We start from the raw sequence: 24228 nt of genomic DNA on the forward strand, positions 1-24228 counted from the left end.
AATAGGAGATAGAAATTCTATCTAAATCCATCTAATCTACTTATCTTCGTTCCCTAATTTCATTCAAGGGATCCTGAGGAAAAGAATTGAGTTTCCACCGAGCTGGAACAATATGCTGATGGTTCTAGTAAACCAAAACTATCGTTTTTTAGCTATTTGGCTTCCTTATTCCTTTTTTAACAAAAGAAGATTTAGTTACGATTGGAAATAAACTTTTTTGTATCTTCAGCCATAGATCCTTTACTCATATTTTAAAAATTGGAATACTTAAAATCCAATGCAAAATTATGCTTCGCGACTCTGTACTCATAATCCAATTTGTATTTTGGATGCAATTTCCATTAGTCTTTGGATACAAATCGCGAGAATGTATATTCTTCCTCAATATGCTATTGAGAGGAAAAGGATTAAATCCTTTATAAGAACTAAAGTTTTCATCGGAATAGAAAAAACTTAAGGATGCCTTAAGTATATCATTTCAAATTCAGTTATTAATAGAACGAATCACACTTTTACCACTAAACTATACCCGCTACATGTAGATTATGATATAAACAGTACCCTTTGTCAAGCATATCCAAAGGTTAATGACACTGAGCCGTTGGTATTTCTACTTGGATCGCTGGCCTTTACTTTAGGATTTAGATAGCCCCTCCCCTCTGGTATATAAAATACTTACATCTTTTCTTACCATGCCAATAGCTTCTGAATCAAATGTATGTATTTCAATTAGGATCCTATTCTACGGTTACGACTACAATGATCATTATTTACTTTGCGAGGACGTAAGTGCGCGAGACTGCTGTACTGAATAGTTTTATTATTCCTCCAATATACATACACCAGGGGATATAGGAGGTAACACTGTCCCTATAAATTCCTTTTTTCCTTTCCTTTTTTGTTCAATTCTAAACAAAAAAATTATGGAGGATGTTTCGCCGCCCCCGCTTATCATTAAGTCCGAGCCGTAGAGAAAGTCTATAGCTTGATAGAAGTAAGAAACAAAGAGTCATCAGTTAAAGAAAAAACAGACAGGACCGACGGATTTACCTGATGTAAAGAAGATCCTAAAAGTATCCGGTTAGTCGATTCTCTTCATTTATCACTTTCCTCTCTCTCCTTTTTTCCACTAACTCAATTCTAGTTTATTGGATTCTTGTTTAAAAGAATCAAAATAGAACTAAGAACACATAAAAAAGAGCATAGAAGATCAAGACCATTACCAAATGTTCCCCCCAAGACTCATATTGGGTATCTATTCCCTTTCTTTTCCCGTTAGGATCGGAAATCTTAGAAATCTTATATTTTGCATATCCATATACCATGGAATTCTTAGGGTTCCAGAATATGCTTATTTTACTAGTCTTCGGAAACGGAAAACCCTGAACCAAGAAGATTTAGGTATGTAGGGTATGGTTTTTTTATTGTGTCCACTCTTTCTTCACGTATTTTATTATATAAAAATAAAATATTTATATAAAATAAAAATAAAAAAACCTCTACTTTAGTTTTGAGTTTTGTGCAATTTGTGCAAGTTATAAGCAAGATTTTGGGCTCTCAAGATTTTGAACCTTGTCATGACTAAACTTCTATATATCGATATATAGATATATAATCTCTACATCTCTATGTATACATATATTATGTACATTATGCAGTAGATCCATAATGGGAAATCAAATGGCTAAATTTTTTTTTAATAAAAAGCCCTTTTAACTCAGTGGTAGAGTAATGCCATGGTAAGGCATAAGTCATCGGTTCAAATCCGATAAAGGGCTTTTAAAATTAGTGGTAGAGTAATGCCGTGCTAAGACGTAAGTCCTCGGTTCGAATCTGATAGAATACTTTATCTACTAAAATTCATTCACTTTTTTCTTTGTTTTTGAAACTTTCTCCATTTTTTATAGAATTTTATGACTTAGTGCGGGATGCATTCATTTTGGGTCTGAACACTAAATAAAGCAAAAAAAAAAAAAAAGAAATTGTACTCTTTTTCATCTTAGATCAATCAAATAACTACCTGTACTGAACTAATACTAATATAGATATAGAATCCCTCCTATTTCATAATCCATTCTTATTCTATAACCCTTTAATTTAAATAAATTTCCCTAAAAAGTAGGGGATGGTCCATGAATTAATCTAACCATCAACTAAAAAAAAACATAACGGAAAAGTAGGAAAAACTCTTTGCTTTGGATCTAGTTATACTTTGCGAGTATATTGACAATTCCAAAAAACTGCTCATACTATGATTATAGTATAATCACAGTATAATCACGAGCGGTTGTATATGGCCTTATCGTCTAGTGATGCCCCTATCGTCTAGTGGTTCAGGACATCTCTCTTTCAAGGAGGCAGCGGGGATTCGACTTCCCCTGGGGGTAGGGAGTATTTTGAAAGGAGATTAATCATAGATTATCAAAAATCCTAGAATAAATTCTTCCTGGGTCGATGCCCGAGCGGTTAATGGGGACGGACTGTAAATTCGTTGACGATATGTCTACGCTGGTTCAAATCCAGCTCGGCCCAAAAATTTAGGACTTCGTGAATATGAACTAAATCCTTTTGATTTTCTTCCATTCCATAAAATAAAATGTCAGATCTCTGATCTATAGAAATAAAAGATAAAGAAAAAAGGGAGAAATTGGATTTCTAACCCATATCTCTCTCATTCCTTTCTTACAAACAAAATAGTTTTTCTTATTGAAGGGTGAATTATTATCCATTTTTAGTGAGAAAAAATCACGACATACTAGATTATGTCACTCTCACTATAACCACCTGATAATATGTGGGTGTGTAGTATATGATTCGTCTATTTCTTAGAGTAGGACAGACGAATCGAATCTTCTTATGGTTCTATTTAAGAATAGGTATGCCATACACCCCGCGGGGATTGTAGTTCAATTGGTCAGAGCACCGCCCTGTCAAGGCGGAAGCTGCGGGTTCGAGCCCCGTCAGTCCCGAACTAGGGTTCAATGAATGGAGAAATTCATATTTCCTTTTTATTTAAGACCTCTTTTGCCCATCTCAGTTCTACTGCTTATTTGGATGTCTATGTGACCCATAGAAAGTTGGTCATATAATACATACATACAATTATGTATGTATAACTATAAGAAAAAGGAGGGGGAATTAGATAAGATTAAGAAAGATCGTGGATTAGAGGTATAGAAAATAAAAGTGGAAAAAGATTAAAAAAATAGGGAATTCCTAACCCAATCAAAAAAACCATTTTGGTCTTAGTATGGATAGAGGATCTTCCTATTACTATTCCACTCTCAACTATGAATTGATTTGATAGATCCGATATTCATAATATTGAATTGATTCAGTATTATCAGAATGCAAACCCTACCCTTGAATTTACAGGATACCCCTTTTTCCTCTCCATGGGATTACATCCCGAGTTATTGTGAAAATAAAAAATAAAGAGGTTATGGAAGTCAATATTCTCGCATTTATTGCTACTGCACTGTTCATTCTAATTCCTACTGCTTTTTTACTTATTATTTATGTAAAAACAGTCAGCCAAAATGATTAATTGGAATTCTAATTAATCATTGAAGACATCCAAAAAGGGATTAAATAAAAAAAATCCAAGTCTTAAATGAAAGGATCTGGTTGGAATCTTAAAGTGTGGTAGAAAAAACTACATATAGTTTTTTCTACCACACTTTAGAGTTTTTCTATTATATTATCGGAATGAAACTAAAGAAAAAGATTAAAGAATAATGTTTGACAAAATGATTAATGCAAAATGATCAATTAAAGAAAAGAGTTTATACAACAATTCGATTACTCAATCAATTAGTAGTATCCCTAGAGTCCACTCCTCCCCCATACTACTAGTGAAAGAGAGAATGTAAAGACTACCATTAAAGCAGCCCAAGCGAGACTTACTATATCCATCTAAATTATGTCTCCTATTTCTATGAAGGAATTATTCTACTATTGATCAATAATCATAGTGGAATCAAGGGTACAGAGTCAAAAAGGGACTCTCCCCTAAGGCTATGGATCAATCAGTTCAAGGAATTTACCCCTAACAAATTCTTATAGGAATTCCGATAGAATTAGAGAGCATTAAGTATAAATACGATACATAGCCCTTTTTTTTTCATTAAAAAATAGTACAGGAATGATGTCCTGAATAGAAGAAGCGGAAATAGGAATATTTTTGATTCCTTTTGTTTGTTACTCTTTTTTTATTTTTATAAGCAAAGGACGCCCAAATATACCATAAAATTATGGATAGATAAATATTTATTGGATACTATACCTACCTTACCCATGTTTATTTTTGACCTAAAGCCTACAGCCCTGCTTTCTATCATTCTATGAAAGAATGAAGAGACTTTATCCACAACACAAATCATAAATTAATTTATGATCGGCCTATTTAATCTGATTATCCCTCGAATAAGTAGTCCTTACTTTAGTGTATGTAGGTAAAATAAGATGTATGATAATGTATGATAATTAGGAAGTCTTGGTATTCCTTCACGGAGTCCCTTCTTCAATCTTAAATTGAAAAAAAAAGAAATGCCCCTTAGGGGCATTTCTTTGGATACCAAGATTTTTGGGATCTTAGCCTCGTCGTTTTCAATTCTCAAATCGAACCAATATCCCTATTGGTAACCATTTTTGCCACTACCCCCAAAACAAACCCTAGTTTGAGGATAGAACTATGGTATGGATTCTCAAAACCCAGTATCAGCAGGCCTAGTTACTCTCTTCCCCGAACTTATGCAGAGTACGAATTTATCGAGTTCGATCAGTACTATAAAACCTAAGTATTTTATTAAACTTAAGTATTTTATTGATGAGGCGGCACCCAGATTTGAACTGGGGATAAAGGATTTGCAGTCCCCTGCCTTACCGCTTGGCCATGCCGCCAAAAAATCCGAGGGAAAATCGAGAAAAGAGGAAGTATTCATCCACGTTTTCTTACGAAAAACCCTTTTATTTTGAATATAATTCTACTTACTTTTTTTCCAATCTAAAAAAAAAAGATTCCTGCTTTTTTTGCTCCAGTTTCTATTACTCTCTTCAATAGATTCTATCTTAAAACATACATTGTTAACACAATAAAACTTTCTGTTTCTTTCTATTGAGATTAAAAAGGAGAAAAAGTGGATTTATAGTCACAGGCTTAAAAATTCAGAACAAATTGGAACCATTAACTAGAATTCTATCTTTTTTTAATTGCAGTAGTGAACGACTCTTAAACTTAAATAGGTATTATCTCCCCCGTCCTTTTCTTTTAATGGCATAATAAAATTATTATGGCTTTATGCCTAATCCGTGTATAGATAAACTCTAGGCCTGAACAGCATTATTATCCAAAGATCCCCCTTATGTACATATCTCTATGGGGAATCGTGCTTTCATTTTTCAAAGCATTAAATATCTTGAATAAAAAAAAAGGAAATTTGCTCTGATATAGAGTATAACCTGACTATCTTGGTCTGTCCAAGTGAAAGAAATTACGATAAAAGAAAAGCATGGCTATGTGGAGAGGTAGATAACTAGATTGGCATGTACTTAAAAAAAGGACTTACTTTATTTTATAATTCTACAAGGAAATCCTAAATTTTATAGCAATTCTACTACTCCAAAATAAAAAAGAACCCGCAAATTCTTTTTTGAAATTTAAAGTAAGCGCGCTATTCTAAATCGAAGTAAAGCCAAACTTTCTCAAACTTTCTAGTCTATTTATTATATTAAATTATGGCTTTATTACATTAATAGAAAGGAAATAAAATGAGAAATCTTTGCCATCCAATCTGATTAGAATATCATGAAAGTCTAATTGGCATAATTTTTTTCTAGGAATGTTTTATCAATTCATTTTCATTCCATTTGTACCCCTGGCAAACTCGAACTTTCGTAAAAATGGTCTCTATTCATATGTATGAAATACATATATGAAATACGTATGTGGAGTTCCCTAGAATTTCATGTGATTCAGTAAACAGAATATAGATTCCATGATTGCTAGATCGATCCGTAGGGATTGATGAAGAATGAGCTGATAATGGAATTTTTCTTTGATAAACAGGAAACTTAAGATTAAGATGCTCCGGAATGGAAACGAGGGAATGTCCACAATACCCGGATTTAGTCAGATCCAATTCGAGGGATTTTGCAGGTTCATTAATCAAGCCCTGGCAGAAGAACTTAACAAGTTTCCAGCAATTAAAGATCCAGATCACGAAATTGCATTTCAATTATTTGCGAAAGGATATCAATTGCTAGAACCCTCGATAAAAGAAAGGGATGCTGTGTATGAATCACTTACCTATTCTTCCGAATTATATGTATCCGCGAGATTAATTTTCGGTTTCGATGTGCAAAAGCAAACCATTTCTATTGGAAACATTCCTATAATGAATTCCTTAGGAACCTTTATTATAAATGGAATATACCGAATTGTGATCAATCAAATATTGCTAAGTCCTGGTATTTACTACCGCTCGGAATTAGATCATAAGGGAATTTCTATCTACACCGGGACTATAATATCAGATTGGGGAGGAAGATCAGAATTAGCAATTGATAAAAAAGAAAGGATATGGGCTCGCGTGAGTAGAAAACAAAAGATATCTATTCTAGTTCTATCATCAGCTATGGGTTCGAATCTAAGAGAAATTCTAGATAATGTTTCCTACCCTGAAATTTTTGTCTTTCCCGAATGCTAAGGAAAAGAAGAGGATTGAGTCAAAAGAAAAAGCTATTTTGGAGTTTTATCAACAATTTGCTTGTGTAGGTGGGGACCTGGTATTTTCGGAGTCCTTATGTGAGGAATTACAAAAGAAATTTTTCAGCAAAAATGTGAATTAGGAAGGATTGGTCGCCGAAATATGAATCGGAGGCTTAATCTTGATATACCTCAGAACAATACATTCTTGTTACCACGAGATGTATTGGCCGCTACAGATCATTTGATTGGAATGAAATTTGGAACGGGTATACTTGACGATGACGATATGAATCACTTGAAAAATAAACGTATTCGTTCGGTTGCGGATCTGTTACAAGATCAATTTGGACTGGCTCTTGGTCGTTTACAACATGCAGTTCAAAAAACTATCCGTAGAGTATTCATACGTCAATCGAAACCGACTCCCCAAACTTTGGTAACTCCAACTTCAACTTCGATTTTATTAATAACTACTTATGAGACCTTTTTTGGCACATACCCGTTATCTCAAGTTTTTGATCAAACGAATCCATTGACACAAACTGTTCATGGGCGAAAAGTGAGCTGTTTAGGTCCTGGAGGGTTGACAGGGAGAACTTCAAGTTTTCGGAGCCGAGATATTCATCCGAGTCACTATGGGCGTATTTGTCCAATTGACACGTCTGAAGGAATCAATGTTGGACTTACTGGATCCTTAGCAATTCATGCGAGAATTAATCACTTGTGGGGATCCATAGAGAGCCCGTTTTATGAAATATCTGCTGAGAAAGCAAAAAAAAAAATCAAGACAGGTAGTTTATCTATCACCAAATAGAGATGAATATTATATGATAGCAGCAGGAAATTCTTTGTCCTTGAATCAAGGTATTCAGGAAGAGCAGGTTGTTCCAGCTAGATACCGTCAAGAATTCCTGACTATTGCATGGGAACAGATTCATGTTAGAAGTATTTTTCCTTTCCAATATTTTTCTATTGGAGGTTCTCTCATTCCTTTTATTGAGCACAATGATGCGAATCGGGCTTTAATGAGTTCTAATATGCAGCGCCAAGCAGTTCCCCTTTCTCGGTCCGAGAAGTGCATTGTTGGAACTGGATTGGAACGCCAAACAGCTCTAGATTCGGGGGTTTCCGTTATAGCCGAACGCGAGGGAAAGATCCTTTCTACTGATAGTCATAAGATCCTTTTATCAAGTAGTGGGAAGACTCTAAGTATTCCTTTAGTTAACCACCGTCGCTCTAACAAAAATAATTGTATGCACCAAAAATCGCGGGTTCCACGGGGTAAATCCATTAAAAAAGGACAAATTTTAGCAGAGGGAGCTGCTACAGTTGGGTGGGAACTTGCTTTAGGAAAAAACGTATTAGTAGCTTATATGCCATGGGAAGGTTACAATTTTGAAGACGCAGTACTAATTAGCGAACGTTTGGTATATGAAGATATTTATACCTCTTTTCACATCCGGAAATATGAAATTCAGACGGATACGACAAGCCAAGGCTCCGCTGAAAAAATAACTAAAGAAATACCACATCTAGAAGCACATTTACTCCGCAATTTGGACAGAAATGGAGTGGTTAGGTTGGGATCCTGGGTAGAAACTAGTGATATTTTAGTAGGTAAATTAACGCCTCAGATAGCGAGTGAATCGTCGTATATCGCGGAAGCTGGATTACTACGGGCCATATTTGGCCTTGAGGTATCCACTTCAAAAGAAACTTCTCTCAAATTACCTATAGGCGGAAGAGGGCGCGTTATCGATGTGAAATGGATCCAGAGGGACCCCCTCGACATAATGGTTCGTGTATATATTTTACAGAAACGTGAAATCAAAGTTGGGGATAAAGTAGCTGGAAGACATGGGAATAAGGGAATCATTTCCAAAATTTTGCCTAGGCAAGATATGCCCTATTTGCAAGATGGAACACCTGTTGATATGGTCTTCAATCCCTTAGGAGTACCCTCCCGAATGAATGTGGGACAAATATTTGAAAGCTCGCTCGGATTAGCGGGGGATCTGCTAAAGAAACATTATAGAATAGCACCCTTTGATGAGAGATATGAGCAAGAGGCTTCAAGAAAACTTGTGTTTTCAGAATTATATGAAGCCAGTAAAGAAACAAAAAATCCATGGGTATTTGAACCCGAGTACCCGGGAAAAAGCAGAATATTTGATGGAAGAACAGGAGACCCCTTCGAACAACCTGTTCTAATAGGGAAGTCCTATATCTTAAAATTAATTCATCAAGTTGATGAGAAAATTCATGGGCGTTCGACTGGGCCCTACTCACTTGTTACACAACAACCCGTTAGAGGAAGAGCCAAGCAAGGGGGACAACGAGTAGGAGAAATGGAAGTTTGGGCTTTAGAAGGATTTGGTGTTGCTCATATTTTACAAGAGATACTTACTTATAAGTCTGACCATCTTATAGCTCGCCAAGAAATACTTAATGCTACGATCTGGGGAAAAAGAATACCTAATCACGAGGATCCTCCAGAATCTTTTCGAGTGCTCGTTCGAGAACTACGATCTTTGGCTCTAGAACTGAATCATTTCCTTGTATCTGAGAAGAACTTCCAGGTTACTAGGGAGGAAGTTTGATCGGAATAAATATAAATTCTTTTCTTATTTCTATTTTATGATTGACCAATATAAACATCAACAACTTCAAATTGGACTCGTTTCCCCTCAACAAATAAAGGCTTGGGCTAACAAAAACCTACCTAATGGAGAAGTCGTTGGCGAAGTCACAAGGCCCTCTACTTTTCATTATAAAACCGATAAACCAGAAAAAGATGGATTGTTTTGCGAAAGAATCTTTGGACCCATAAAAAGCGGAATTTGCGCTTGTGGCAATTCTCGAGCGAGCGGAGCTGAGAACGAAGACGAAAGATTTTGCCAAAAATGCGGAGTAGAATTTGTGGATTCTCGGATACGAAGATATCAAATGGGATACATCAAACTCGCATGTCCCGTGACTCATGTGTGGTATTTGAAAGGTCTTCCTAGTTATATCGCGAATCTTTTAGATAAACCTCTTAAGAAGTTGGAAGGCCTAGTATACGGCGATTTCTCTTTTGCTAGGCCCAGCACTAAAAAACCCACTTTTTTACGATTACGAGGTTTATTCGAAGAGGAAATTGCATCCTGTAACCACAGCATTTCTCCCTTTTTTTCTACCCCAGGCTTTGCAACATTTCGAAATCGGGAAATTGCAACAGGAGCAGGTGCTATTAGAGAACAATTAGCAGATTTGGATTTGCGAATTATTATAGAGAATTCCTTGGTCGAATGGAAGGAATTAGAAGACGAGGGGTATAGTGGAGATGAATGGGAAGATAGAAAAAGACGAATAAGAAAAGTTTTTTGATTAGACGCATGCAATTGGCGAAACATTTTATTCAAACAAATGTAGAACCAGAATGGATGGTTTTGTGCTTATTACCGGTTCTTCCTCCCGAATTGAGACCCATTGTTTATAGGTCTGGAGATAAAGTAGTAACTTCGGACATTAATGAACTTTATAAGAGAGTTATCCGTCGGAACAACAACCTTGCCTATCTATTAAAAAGAAGTGAATTAGCGCCAGCAGATTTAGTAATGTGCCAGGAAAAATTGGTACAAGAAGCCGTGGATACACTTCTTGATAGTGGGTCCCGCGGGCAACCGATGAGGGATGGTCACAATAAAGTATACAAATCACTTTCAGATGTAATTGAAGGTAAAGAAGGAAGGTTTCGCGAGACTCTGCTTGGGAAACGGGTCGATTACTCGGGGCGTTCTGTCATTGTTGTGGGTCCTTCGCTTTCATTACATCAATGTGGATTACCTCTAGAGATAGCAATAAAGCTTTTTCAGCTATTTGTAATTCGCGATTTAATCACGAAACGCGCTACTTCTAATGTAAGGATTGCTAAAAGGAAAATTTGGGAAAAGGAACCCATTGTATGGGAAATACTTCAAGAAGTTATGCGAGGACATCCTGTACTGTTAAATAGAGCACCTACCCTGCATAGATTAGGCATACAGGCTTTTCAACCCACTTTAGTAGAGGGGCGTACTATTTCTTTACACCCATTAGTGTGTAAGGGTTTCAATGCAGACTTTGATGGGGATCAAATGGCTGTTCATCTACCTTTATCCTTAGAAGCTCAGGCGGAAGCCCGTTTACTTATGTTTTCTCATATGAATCTCTTATCTCCCGCTATCGGAGATCCTATTTGCGTACCAACCCAAGACATGCTTATCGGGCTTTATGTATTAACGATTGGAAACCGCCGAGGTATTTGTGCAAATAGATATAATAGTTGCGTAAACTATCCAACTAAAAAAGTTAATTACAATATGAAAGATAAAGAACCCCACTTTTCTAGTTCTTATGATGCACTGGGAGCTTATAGACAGAAACTCATCAGTTTAGACAGTCCCTTGTGGCTACGATGGAAACTGGATCAACGCGTCATTGGGTCAAGAGAAGTTCCGATTGAAGTTCAATATGAATCTTTGGGGACTTATCATGAGATTTATGCCCACTATCTAATAGTGGGAAATAGAAAAAAAGAAATTCGTTCTATATACATTCGAACCACTCTTGGTCATATTTCTTTTTATAGAGAACTAGAGGAAGCCATACAAGGATTTAGTCAGGCCTATTCATACACTATCTAAACCAGGAAGTTAGATTCGGCGATGCCCCTCCCCTTTCGGGGGGCATTCCGATTTCCCTAGTATCATCATTTTTGCCGCGCGAATTCAGATTGAGATTAAGGAAATGAAGTTAATTAAATTTTCAAATCACTGACTCAAGCCCATTGTCGAATCCTACTCAGCAATTGTCGAATCCTACTCAGCCGAAAAGGGGGTACTTATGTATGGCGGAACGGGCCAATCTGGTCTTTCATAATAAAGAGATAGACGGAACTGGTATGAAACGGCTTATTAGCAGATTAATAGATCATTTTGGAATGGGATATACATCCCATATACTGGATCAACTAAAGACTCTGGGCTTCCATCAAGCCACTACTACATCCATTTCGTTAGGAATCGAGGATCTTTTAACAATACCCTCTAAGGGATGGTTAGTCCAAGACGCGGAACAACAGAGTTTTCTTTTGGAGAAACACTATTATTATGGGGCGATACACGCGGTAGAAAAATTACGCCAATCCGTTGAGATATGGTATGCGACAAGTGAATATTTGAAACAAGAAATGAATTCGAATTTTCGGATAACGGATCCTTCTAATCCAGTCTATCTAATGTCTTTTTCAGGAGCCAGAGGAAATGCATCTCAGGTACACCAATTAGTAGGTATGAGAGGATTAATGGCGGACCCTCAAGGACAAATGATTGATTTACCTATTCAAAGCAATTTACGCGAGGGACTTTCTTTGACAGAATATATAATTTCCTGCTATGGAGCTCGCAAAGGGGTTGTAGATACTGCTGTACGAACAGCAGATGCTGGATATCTTACACGTAGACTTGTTGAAGTAGTTCAACATATTATTGTGCGTAGAAGAGATTGTGGTACTATCCGAGGTATTTCTGTGAGTCCTCAAAATGGGATGACGGAAAAACTTTTTGTCCAAACACTAATTGGTCGTGTATTAGCAGACGATATATATATCGGTTCACGATGCATTGCCGCTCGAAATCAAGATATTGGAATTGGATTAGTCAATCGATTCATAACTGCCTTTCGAGCACAACCATTTCTAGCACAACCAATATATATTAGAACCCCCTTTACTTGCCGGAGCACTTCTTGGATCTGTCAATTATGTTATGGCCGGAGTCCCACTCATAGTGATCTGGTCGAATTGGGAGAAGCCGTAGGTATTATTGCGGGTCAATCAATTGGGGAGCCAGGTACTCAACTAACATTAAGAACTTTTCATACTGGCGGAGTATTCACAGGGGGTACTGCTGACCTTGTACGATCCCCTTCGAATGGAAAAATCCAATTCACTGAGAATTTGGTTCACCCCACGCGTACCCGTCATGGACAGCCTGCTTTTCTATGTTATATAGACTTGCATGTAACTATTCAGAGTCAGGATATTCTATATAGTGTAAATATTCCCTCAAAAAGCTTGATTCTAGTGCAAAATGATCAATATGTAAAATCTGAACAAGTAATTGCGGAGATTCGTGCCGGAACCCCCACTTTACATTTTAAAGAAAGGGTACAAAAGCATATTTATTCCGAATCAGACGGCGAAATGCACTGGAGTACTGATGTTTACCATGCGCCCGAATATCAATATGGTAATCTTCGTCGATTACCAAAAACAAGCCATTTATGGATATTGTCAGTAAGTAGATGCAGATCCAGTATAGCGTCTTTTTCACTCCACAAGGATCAAGATCAAATGAATACTTATGGTAAAAAAGATAGGGAAATTTTTGATTATTCAACGTTGGTTCGAATCATGCCTAATGGCCATTGGAATTTGATCTATCCTTCTATTTTTAAAGAGAATTCAGATTTGTTAGCGAAAAAGCGAAGAAATAGGTTCGTCATTCCATTACAATATCATCAAGAACAAGAGAAAGAACTAATATCCTGTTTGGGGATTTCGATTGAAATACCCTTTATGGGTGTTTTACATAGAAATACTATTTTTGCTTATTTTGACGATCCACGATACAGAAAAGATAAAAAGGGTTCCGGAATTGTTAAATTTAGATATAGGACCCTAGAGGAAGAATATAGGACTCGAGAAGAAGACTCAGAAGACGAATATGAGACCCTAGAAGAGGAATATAGGACCCGAGAGGACGAATACGAATATGAAACCCTAGAAGACGAATATGGAAGCCCAGAGAACGAATATGGGAACCCAGAGAACGAATATAGGACTTTAGAGAAAGACTCAGAAGACGAATATGGGAGCCCAGAGAGTAAATATGGAACTCTAGAGGAAGACTCAGAAGACGACTATGGGAGTCCCGGGGAAAGCTCAGAGGACAAATATGGGACTTTAGAGGAAGACTTAGAAGAGGAATCCGAGGACGAATACGAGAGCCCAGAGGAAGATTCTATCTTCAAAAAGGAAGGTTTGATTGAGCATCGAGGAACAAAAGAATTTAGTCTAAAATACCAAAAAGAAGTAGATCGGTTTTTTTTCATTCTTCAAGAACTGCATATCTTGCCGAGATCCTCATCCCTAAAGGTACTTGACAATAGTATTATTGGAGTGGATACACAACTCACAAAAAATACAAGAAGTCGACTAGGTGGACTGGTCCGAGTGAAGAGAAAAAAAAGCCATACAGAACTCAAAATATTTTCCGGCGATATTCATTTTCCTGAAGAGGCAGATAAGGTATTAGGCGGCTGTTTGATACCACCAGAAAGACAAAAAAAGGATTCTAAGGAATCAAAAAAAAGCAAAAATTGGGTCTATGTTCAACGGAAAAAAATTATCAAGAGCAAGGAAAAGTATTTTGTTTCCATTCGCCCTGCAGTCGCATATGAAATGGACGAAGGGAGAAATTTAGCAACACTTTTCCCGCAAGATCTCTTGCAAGAAGAAGATAATCTCCAACTTCGACTTGTCAATTTTATTTCTCATGAAAATAGCAAGTTAACTCAAAGAATTTATCACACAAATAGTCAATTTGTTAGAACTTGCTTAGTAGTGAATTGGGAACAAGAAAAAAAAGAGAAGGCTGGTGCTTCCCTTGTTGAGGTAAGAGCAAATGATCTTATTCGCGATTTCCTAAGAATTGAGTTAATCAAGTGCACTATTTCATATACACGAAAAAGGTATGATAGGACAAGTGCAGGACCAATTCCTCATAATAGGTTAGATCACACCAATCTAAATTCCTTTTATTCCAAGGCGAAGATTGAATCACTTAGCCAACATCAAGAAGCTATTGGCACCTTGTTGAATCGAAATAAAGAATACCAATCTTTGATGATTTTGTCGGCATCCAACTGTTCTCAAATTGGTTTATTCAAGAACCCAAAACATCCCAATACGATAAAAGAATTGAATCGTAGAATTCCTATTCGAGAAATTTTTGGGCCCTTAGGCGTTATTGTCCCTAGTATATCGAATTTTTCTTCATCTTACTATTTACTAACGCATAATAAGATCCTGTTAAAAAAATATTTGTTTCTTGACAATTTGAAACAAACCTTCCAAGTACTTCAAGGACTTAAATACTCTTTAATAGATGAAAATAAAAGGATTTCTAATTTCGATAGTAACATAATGTTGGATCCATTCCTTTTGAATTGTCACTTTGTCCATCATGATTCTTGGGAGGAGACATCGGCAATAATTCACCTTGGACAACTTATTTGTGAAAATGTATGCCTATTTAAATCGCACATAAAAAAATCTGGTCAAATTTTCATTATTAATATGGATTCCTTTGTTATAAGAGCAGCTAAACCTTATTTGGCCACTACAGGAGCAACTGTTAATGGTCATTATGGAGAAATCCTTTACAAGGGCGATAGGTTAGTTACGTTTATATATGAAAAATCGAGATCTAGTGACATAACGCAAGGTCTTCCAAAAGTGGAACAAATCTTTGAAGCGCGTTCAATTGATTCATTATCCCCGAATCTCGAAAGGAGAATTGAGGATTGGAATGAGCGTATACCAAGAATTCTTGGGATCCCCTGGGGATTCTTGATTGGAGCTGAGCTAACCATAGCCCAAAGTCGTATTTCTTTGGTTAATAAAATCCAAAAAGTTTATCGATCCCAAGGGGTACAGATCCATAATAGACATATAGAGATTATTATACGCCAAGTAACATCAAAAGTGCGGGTTTCCGAAGATGGAATGTCTAATGTTTTTTCACCTGGGGAATTAATCGGACTATTGCGAGCGGAACGAGCAGGGCGAGCTTTGGATGAATCGATCTATTATCGGGCAATTTTATTGGGAATAACAAGGGCTTCCCTGAATACCCAAAGTTTCATATCTGAAGCAAGTTTTCAAGAAACTGCTCGAGTTTTAGCAAAAGCTGCCCTACGAGGTCGCATTGATTGGTTGAAAGGGTTGAAAGAAAACGTAGTTCTGGGGGGGATTATACCCGTTGGTACCGGATTCCAAAAATTTGTCCATCGTTCCCCACAAGACAAGAACCTTTATTTTGAAATTCAAAAACAAAATCTATTCGCGTCGGAAATGAGAGATTTTTTGTTTCTCCATACAGAATTAGTTTCTTCAGATTCTGACATAACAAACAATTTCTATGAGACATTAGAACCCCCATTTACCCCCATTTATACGAGTTAAGGATACATAAAGGAGATTTTTTTACTTTACTAGACTTTTGAACTTAGAACACTAAACGGGTCCAATTTTATATTTTAATTAAGTAAAAGAATTTAGTTAATTCATTAAGGTTATGTTTATACAATGTATCAATGGCCAACTCTCAGTAGAAGGTTCCTTCGGAACAATTATTATTTATTTCAAGCTATTTTAGATCTTTCTTAATCTTCAAAAAGAAAAAAATTCCGTAATGGAATAATGGTAGGATGAAAAAAAAAAGAAAAAATCAAAAGGAAATGTGGAAAAAATGACAAGAAGATATTGGAACATCAATTTGAAAGAGATGGTAGAAGCAGGAGTTCATTTTGGCCATGGTATTAAGAAATGGAATCCGAAGATGGCCCCTTACATTTCGGCAAAGCGCAAAGGTACTCATATTATAAATCTCGCTAGAACGGCTCGTTTTTTATCAGAAGCTTGTGATTTAGTTTTTGATGCAGCAAGTCAGGGAAAAAGTTTCTTAATTGTTGGTACAAAAAAAAGAGCGACGGATTTAGTAGCATCAGCTGCAATAAGGGCTCGTTGTCATTATGTTAATAAAAAGTGGTTCAGTGGTATGTTAACTAATTGGTCGATAACGAAAACTAGACTTTCTCAATTTAGAGACTTAAGAGCAGAAGAAAAAATGGGAAAATTCCAACATCTCCCAAAAAGAGATGTGGCAATCTTGAAGAGAAAATTATCTACCTTGCAAAGATATCTCGGCGGGATCAAATATATGACGAGATTGCCAGACATTGTGATCGTCCTTGATCAGCAAAAAGAGTATATAGCTCTTCGGGAATGTGCCATTTTGGGGATTCCTACTATTTCTTTAGTCGATACAAATTGCGACCCGGATCTCGCGAATATATCGATTCCAGCCAACGATGACACTATGACTTCAATTCGATTGATTCTTAACAAATTAGTATTTGCAATTTGTGAGGGCCATTCTCTCTATATAAGAAATCATTGATTAAGAAGAATAGTGAATTCTTGGGCAACAGCGTAGATTTATGGAATCACTTACTATTCTTTTTTGTTTTGCATAGAAAAAAGAAGGGGAATATTGATATATATTAGAGGGTATTGATATATATTATGATCTGATGTGCTTTCTTGGTATCCTAAATATAAGATTAATACTTCAAGTTGCTGAGTTGAGAAAGAGATGGTTGAATCAAAAGAATTCCTTTTTGAAGTTCAATTTTTATCAGAGGACAGACAATATGAATATTATACCTTGTTCCATTAAAACACTCAAGGGGTTATACGATATATCGGGTGTAGAAGTAGGCCAACACTTCTATTGGCAAATAGGAAGTTTCCAAATTCATGCCCAAGTACTCATCACTTCTTGGGTTGTAATTACTATCTTGCTAGGTTCAGTTGTCATAGCTGTTCGGAATCCACAAACCGTACCGATGGACGGTCAGAATTTCTTTGAATATGTCCTTGAGTTTATTCGAGACTTGAGCAAAACTCAGATTGGAGAAGAATATGGTCCCTGGGTTCCATTTATTGGAACTATGTTCCTTTTTATTTTTGTTTCGAATTGGTCGGGTGCTCTTTTACCTTGGAAAATTATAGAGCTACCCCATGGGGAATTAGCAGCACCCACGAATGATATAAATACTACTGTTGCTTTAGCTTTACTCACGTCAGCAGCATATTTTTATGCGGGTCTTAGCAAAAAAGGATTGAGCTATTTCGAGAAATATATTAAACCAACTCCAATCCTTTTACCAATTAACATACTAGAGGATTTCACAAAACCATTATCGCTTAGCTTTCGACTTTTTGGGAATATATTGGCGGATGAATTAGTTGTTGTTGTTCTTGTTTCTTTAGTCCCCTTAGTAGTCCCTATACCTGTCATGTTTCTTGGATTATTTACAAGCGGTATTCAAGCTCTTATTTTTGCAACATTAGCCGCAGCCTATATAGGTGAATCCATGGAGGGTCATCATTGAATTGACTAGTTTTAAAATAGTCTTTTTTTTTAGCTTAGCTCAATTCATGCACGGTTACGGACTTGGTTGCAAAAAAATAGTTAGAAATGCATATGAATATACAACCTAGAGTTGTAGGAGAGAGAATAGACTCTATTATGGAGTTGGCAAAATATGCAGTAAGGAGGGTGGAATCAGGCTAGATCTATACTATAATTATATATCCTTAATGTCTATAAGTGGAGTCATCTTTTGTGCGGGTTTCCACTTTAAGGAATGATTTTAGAATCCGATTCATTCAATAGAAATAGAAAATGAAAAAAATATGAAAACAAAATAGAAGAAACAAATGTATATAGGGTATTATATATACCTAGGTTAGATTCATTATGTAATCCGATATATGGAATTCTCTTCTATATAGTTCAGACAATTCACATTATCATTTCAATTTGTACTTTTTGAGTTACTTCTCCACACTAGAGATAGAGCTTAGAAGTATACTTCTCCCTAATAGAGCTTATGAAGTAAGAATTTCTTGGTTGATTGTATCCTTAACCATTTCTTTTTTTTGACACGAGGAACTCACCATGAATCCACTAATTGCTGCTGCTTCTGTTATTGCTGCTGGATTGGCCGTAGGGCTTGCTTCTATTGGGCCTGGAGTTGGTCAAGGTACTGCTGCAGGACAAGCTGTAGAAGGTATTGCGAGACAGCCAGAAGCAGAAGGTAAAATACGAGGTACTTTATTGCTTAGTCTAGCTTTTATGGAAGCTTTAACAATTTATGGACTAGTTGTGGCACTAGCGCTTTTATTTGCGAACCCTTTTGTTTAATCCTAAAAAGTAAAATAAGCTCTTTCGATTAGATACTTTTTTCTTTTTTAGTAAAATGGGTATTTGCTTCTGCAATTCCAATTATATCAATACTTTATTTTATTTACTCCTATTTATTACTTCTGGAATTCTCTATTTATTGGGACAGGCAATACCCCGCCCCAGGAGGGGCTCAGTTGAGTATGATTAATTTAGAAGATATGCTCGCCTTCTTCCTTCCCGTCCTTAGTTTAGGAAAGTAGAAAGTTTTTTTCCTTTTATTTTAGGAATTTTTGGAACATTTCAACAAAGAAGGTCTTTCTTTCACAGGTCAAACAAGACCTAAGACTTAATCTAAAAGAAATTACTAGATTGAATCTATTTGCATTAAAAAAACCGATCAAAAAAGGGCGAGCGAAGTAAGTGATCGAAAAACTTTGTTCTTTGTTCGTCCTATCTATAAGACTATAAGAGGAGAGCATATGAAAAATGTAACCCATTCTTTCGTTTTTTTAGCTCACTGGCCATCCGCTGGCAGTTTCGGGCTTAATACCAATATTTTAGCAACAAATCTAATAAATCTAACTGTAGTGGTTGGTGTTTTGATTTTTTTTGGAAAGGGAGTGTGTGCGAGTTGTCTATTTCAAGAATAGATTGGATCTATCCGGCTGCACTTTAGAATATTTTTTATTATTTTAGGATAAATAAGAAAAGGGTGCACGATCTCGACGAATTACTTCTGAATAAATTTAGAAATCACATAATATGGAAGAACCATAGCATTTCGCGACTCATTGGTAAATCCACTTTGATTCTCTATAAACCAATAATGTGAGACTATTAACACGGTTAAAGCTAAACTGCTTGAAGTCCAGGCAAAAAGGGGTACTCTTTCTACAACTATATTAGTATTAGTACCGAAATGCTTTAAACGGGAAATAGCTAATGTAGAATTTATCTGATATAGAACACTCATATCGATAAAATGGTTTGAACTATTTACTAGAAAAAGGGGCACCCTGCCCTTTTTTATCCAATGCCGAATCGACGACCTATCTATAAAAAAAGAGAAATTTTTTGGATTTGAAGAAAAAAAAGAATTCTATTAATTTTCATTTTCCATTTATTTGGTTAGTTTTTCTTAATGAAATTGAAATTATTAACTAAAGGCCAAATCGAAATAAAGAAACAACTTTGCTGACCATCTAGGAGGAAGAGTCCTCTTAATTCTTAATATTTATCTAGTCTTATATAGGTTTCCATATATTGAAATAGAAACATAAATCTAGTCTTATATAGGTTTCCATATATTGAAATAGAAACATAAAAGAGAAGATAGAGGATAGGCTCATTACTTAACAAAAAAGGATATGGAAATAGCTATAGCAAAAGTAAAAAAAGAAAAAAAGGAGCGTGAGAGCCAAATGAATCGAAAGATTCATGTTTGGTTCGGGAAGAGATCATAAAAGTTGTAAACTTAATAGCAAAATAATCTACTTTCATTAAAAGATTTATTAGATAATCGAAAACAGAGGATCTTGAGTACTATTAGAAATTCAGAAGAATTGCGTAGAGGGACCATTGAGAAACTCGAAAAAGCTCGGATTCGATTACAGAAAGTCGAACTAGAGGCGGATGAGTATCGAATGAATGGATACTCTGATATAGAACGAGAAAAAGCAAATTTGATTAATGCTACTTCTATTAGTTTGGAACAATTAGAAAAGTCTAAAAATGAAACCCTTTATTTTGAAAAACAAAGGGCAATGAATCAGGTCCGACAACGGGTTTTCCAACAAGCCGTACAAGGAGCTCTAGGAACTCTGAATAGTTGTTTGAATACCGAGTTACATTTCCGTACGATTCGTGCTAATATTGGCATTCTCGGGTCCATGGAATGGAAGAGATAATTAAATTAATTAGGCTTTGAGCTTCTACTTTCGTTTAGAATTTAGGCATTATTTTCCCCCTTGCTTCCGAAAAAAGAGTAAAGAAATACTAATGGCAACTCTTCGAGTCGACGAAATTCATAAAATTCTCCGCGAACGTATTGAACAATATAATAGGAAAGTAGGGATTGAGAATATTGGTCGCGTAGTTCAAGTGGGGGATGGGATTGCTCGTATTATAGGTCTTGGTGAAATAATGTCAGGTGAATTAGTCGAATTTGCAGAAGGCACTAGGGGTATTGCTCTTAATTTGGAATCCAAAAATGTTGGGATTGTATTAATGGGCGATGGGTTGATGATACAAGAGGGAAGTTTTGTAAAAGCAACAGGAAGAATTGCTCAGATACCCGTGAGCGAGGCTTACTTGGGTCGTGTTATAAATGCTTTGGCTAAACCTATTGATGGGAAAGGGGAAATTATAGCTTCGGAATCTCGCTTAATTGAATCTCCTGCTCCAAGTATAATTTCCAGGCGTTCCGTATATGAACCTCTTCAAACAGGGCTTATTGCTATCGATTCGATGATCCCTATAGGGCGCGGTCAGCGCGAGTTAATTATTGGGGACAGACAGACTGGCAAAACAGCAGTAGCCACAGATACAATTCTCAATCAAAAAGGACAAAATGTAATATGTGTTTATGTAGCTATCGGTCAAAGAGCATCCTCTGTGGCTCAAGTAGTAACTAATTTCCACGAGGAGGGGGCCATGGAATACACTATTGTAGTAGCTGAAATGGCGGATTCACCTGCTACATTACAATACCTCGCTCCTTATACGGGAGCAGCCCTGGCTGAATATTTTATGTACCGCGAACGGCATACTTTAATAATTTATGATGATCTCTCCAAACAGGCACAAGCTTATCGCCAAATGTCCCTTCTATTAAGAAGACCCCCCGGCCGTGAAGCTTATCCCGGGGATGTTTTTTATTTGCATTCACGCCTTTTAGAAAGAGCCGCGAAATTAAATTCTCTTTTAGGCGAAGGAAGTATGACCGCTTTACCAATAGTTGAGACTCAATCTGGAGACGTTTCTGCCTATATTCCTACTAATGTAATCTCCATTACAGATGGACAAATATTCTTATCTTCAGATCTATTCAATGCCGGAATTCGACCTGCTATTAATGTGGGTATTTCTGTTTCCAGAGTAGGATCCGCGGCTCAAATTAAAGCCATGAAACAAGTAGCTGGCAAATCAAAATTGGAATTAGCTCAATTCGCAGAGTTACAAGCCTTTGCACAATTCGCCTCTGCTCTGGATAAAACAAGTCAGAATCAATTGGCAAGGGGTCGACGATTAAGGGAATTGCTTAAACAATCTCAGGCAAACCCTCTCCCAGTGGAAGAACAGATAGCTACTATTTATACCGGAACGAGAGGATATCTGGATTCATTAGAGATTGAACAGGTAAATAAATTTCTGGATGACTTACGTAAACACCTAAAAGATACTAAACCTCAATTCCAAGAAATTCTATCTTCTAGCAAGACATTCACCGAGCAAGCGGAAATCCTTTTGAAGGAAGCTATTCAGGAACAGCTGGAACGGTTTTCCCTTCAGCAACAAACATAAATTTTGCACGTCTACTCTTTCTTGTTAGTAGAATTTGAATCGTGCAAAAAAGTTTTCTTAGTTTTTAGTATAGTTATTTAAAGAATAGATAGAAATAAGATTGCGTCCAATAGGATTTGAACCTATACCAAAGGTTTAGAAGACCTCTGTCCTATCCATTAGACAATGGACGCTTTGTCTTTATATTTTATTCTTTCTTTTACCCTTTTCTTGTTCTGAGAAAAAACTCTTAGACCGAAACTCTTTTAGGAAATCAAAAAATCGATATACAAATGGATGATGTATATATCATGCATATATCATAAAGAAGGAGTATGGAGCCGCTAGTGGGAATCGAACCCGCAACCCCGAGGTTATGAGCTTTGTGAGCTACCAAGCTGCTTTATCCTCTTAAACTAAAGAGGGGAAACTAGTGGATAAAAGAGGGCTTGGATACGCCCCTCTACCATATCTATACAAATAGAATAGTCCATTTATACAGAATGGTAAAGAGGGCTCTTCTAGGATCATCAATTCCAGAAATTCATACAAATACGAAAGGAGATTTTATCCTTACCAACTAGATCTTGTTGCACCTGGTAACAAACATTCATAAACCATCTCTCGAAGTACGTGTCCGGATAGCCCAAAGTCTCGATAGTTAGCTCTAGGTCTTCCGGTCAAAAAACAACGTCGATGAAGGCGTGTAGGTGCACTATTACGTGGTAGGGATTGCAATTTTTCTCGCATTTTCGTTTTTTCACTCAAACTCAAGGAAGAAACTTTGCTTCTTATCTTTTTTTTTAAAGATTGACGAATCAAATGATATTTCTGTTCTAATTTCTGCCTCTTCTTCTCCCTCTGAATCAAACTTTTTTTTGCCATAATGTGCCGTTTCTATTATTGCCAAGTATATGGTTCTAATCCTAGATGGAAAAATAAATAGAAAAAGAAATCTAAGAAGGCGGATCCTCCCTATCTATCAAGAGTAATGAACTAGGTGCTGATACAGTAACAGTACAAAAAAACAAAAAAAATAACTAAATTAACCAAATTTGCCTGATGTTGAGGCAATCAAGAAAGCTGCATAAGTGAATATATAACCCACGGAAAAGTGGGCTAATCCAACTAATCTTGCTTGCACAATGGAAAGAGCCACGGGCTTATCTCTCCAACGAATTAAATTAGCTAAAGGTGTGCGTTCATGAGCCCATGCTAAAGTCTCAATTAATTCCTGCCAATATCCACGCCAGGAAATTAAGAACATGAATCCAGTAGCCCAAACAAGATGTCCAAATAAGAACATCCATGCCCATACCGATAAACTATTCATCCCAAAAGGATTATATCCATTGATAAGTTGTGAAGAGTTTAACCATAAGTAATCTCTTAACCATCCCATCAAATAAGTGGAAGATTCATTAAATTGTGAAACGTTGCCCTGCCATAATGTGATATGTTTCCAATGCCAATAAAAAGTAACCCATCCAATGGTATTTAACATCCAGAAAACTGCCAAATAAAACGCGTCCCAAGCAGAAATATCACAAGTACCGCCGCGCCCTGGGCCATCACAAGGAAAACTATACCCAAAATCCTTTTTATCCGGCATTAATTTGGAACCACGTGCATCTAAAGCGCCCTTTACTAAAATCAATGTAGTTGTATGCAAACCTAGAGCAATAGCATGATGAACCAAGAAATCCCCAGGTCCTATTGTTAAGAAAAGCGAATTACTATTCTCATTAACAGCATTCAACCATCCTGGCAACCATAGGTTTCTACCTGCATTGAAAGCGGGGCCATTCGTTGAAGATAAGAGTATATCGAACCCATATGTCGTCTTGCCATGAGCAGATTGTATCCATTGGGCAAATATAGGTTCGATCAAGATTTGCTTTTCTGGAGTACCAAAAGCAAGCATGACGTCGTTATGAACATAAAGGCCCAGGGTAT

General features: G+C 36.5%; 5 non-coding genes across 5 annotated transcripts; 3 read left to right on the forward strand and 2 right to left on the reverse strand.

The window, feature by feature from the left end:
• The first annotated feature begins 1706 nt into the window (after nt 1–1706).
• On the forward strand, nt 1707–1778 carry TRNAT-GGU (transfer RNA threonine (anticodon GGU)). The gene has a single exon. It is a non-coding gene; the product is annotated as a tRNA-Thr (tRNA).
• Nucleotides 1779–2448: 670 nt separating this feature from the next.
• Nucleotides 2449–2532, forward strand: TRNAY-GUA (transfer RNA tyrosine (anticodon GUA)). Its single transcript has one exon. It is a non-coding gene; the product is annotated as a tRNA-Tyr (tRNA).
• A 363-nt stretch (nt 2533–2895) lies between these two features.
• Nucleotides 2896–2969, forward strand: TRNAD-GUC (transfer RNA aspartic acid (anticodon GUC)). Its single transcript has one exon. It is a non-coding gene; the product is annotated as a tRNA-Asp (tRNA).
• Nucleotides 2970–4831: 1862 nt separating this feature from the next.
• Nucleotides 4832–4902, reverse strand: TRNAC-GCA (transfer RNA cysteine (anticodon GCA)). Its single transcript has one exon. It is a non-coding gene; the product is annotated as a tRNA-Cys (tRNA).
• Nucleotides 4903–22394: 17492 nt separating this feature from the next.
• Nucleotides 22395–22466, reverse strand: TRNAR-UCU (transfer RNA arginine (anticodon UCU)). Its single transcript has one exon. It is a non-coding gene; the product is annotated as a tRNA-Arg (tRNA).
• Nucleotides 22467–24228: the final 1762 nt, after the last annotated feature.

This window comes from Lolium perenne, unplaced genomic scaffold, assembly GCF_019359855.2.
Source record: "Lolium perenne isolate Kyuss_39 unplaced genomic scaffold, Kyuss_2.0 unplaced48, whole genome shotgun sequence".
Classification (NCBI taxonomy): domain Eukaryota; kingdom Viridiplantae; phylum Streptophyta; class Magnoliopsida; order Poales; family Poaceae; genus Lolium; species Lolium perenne.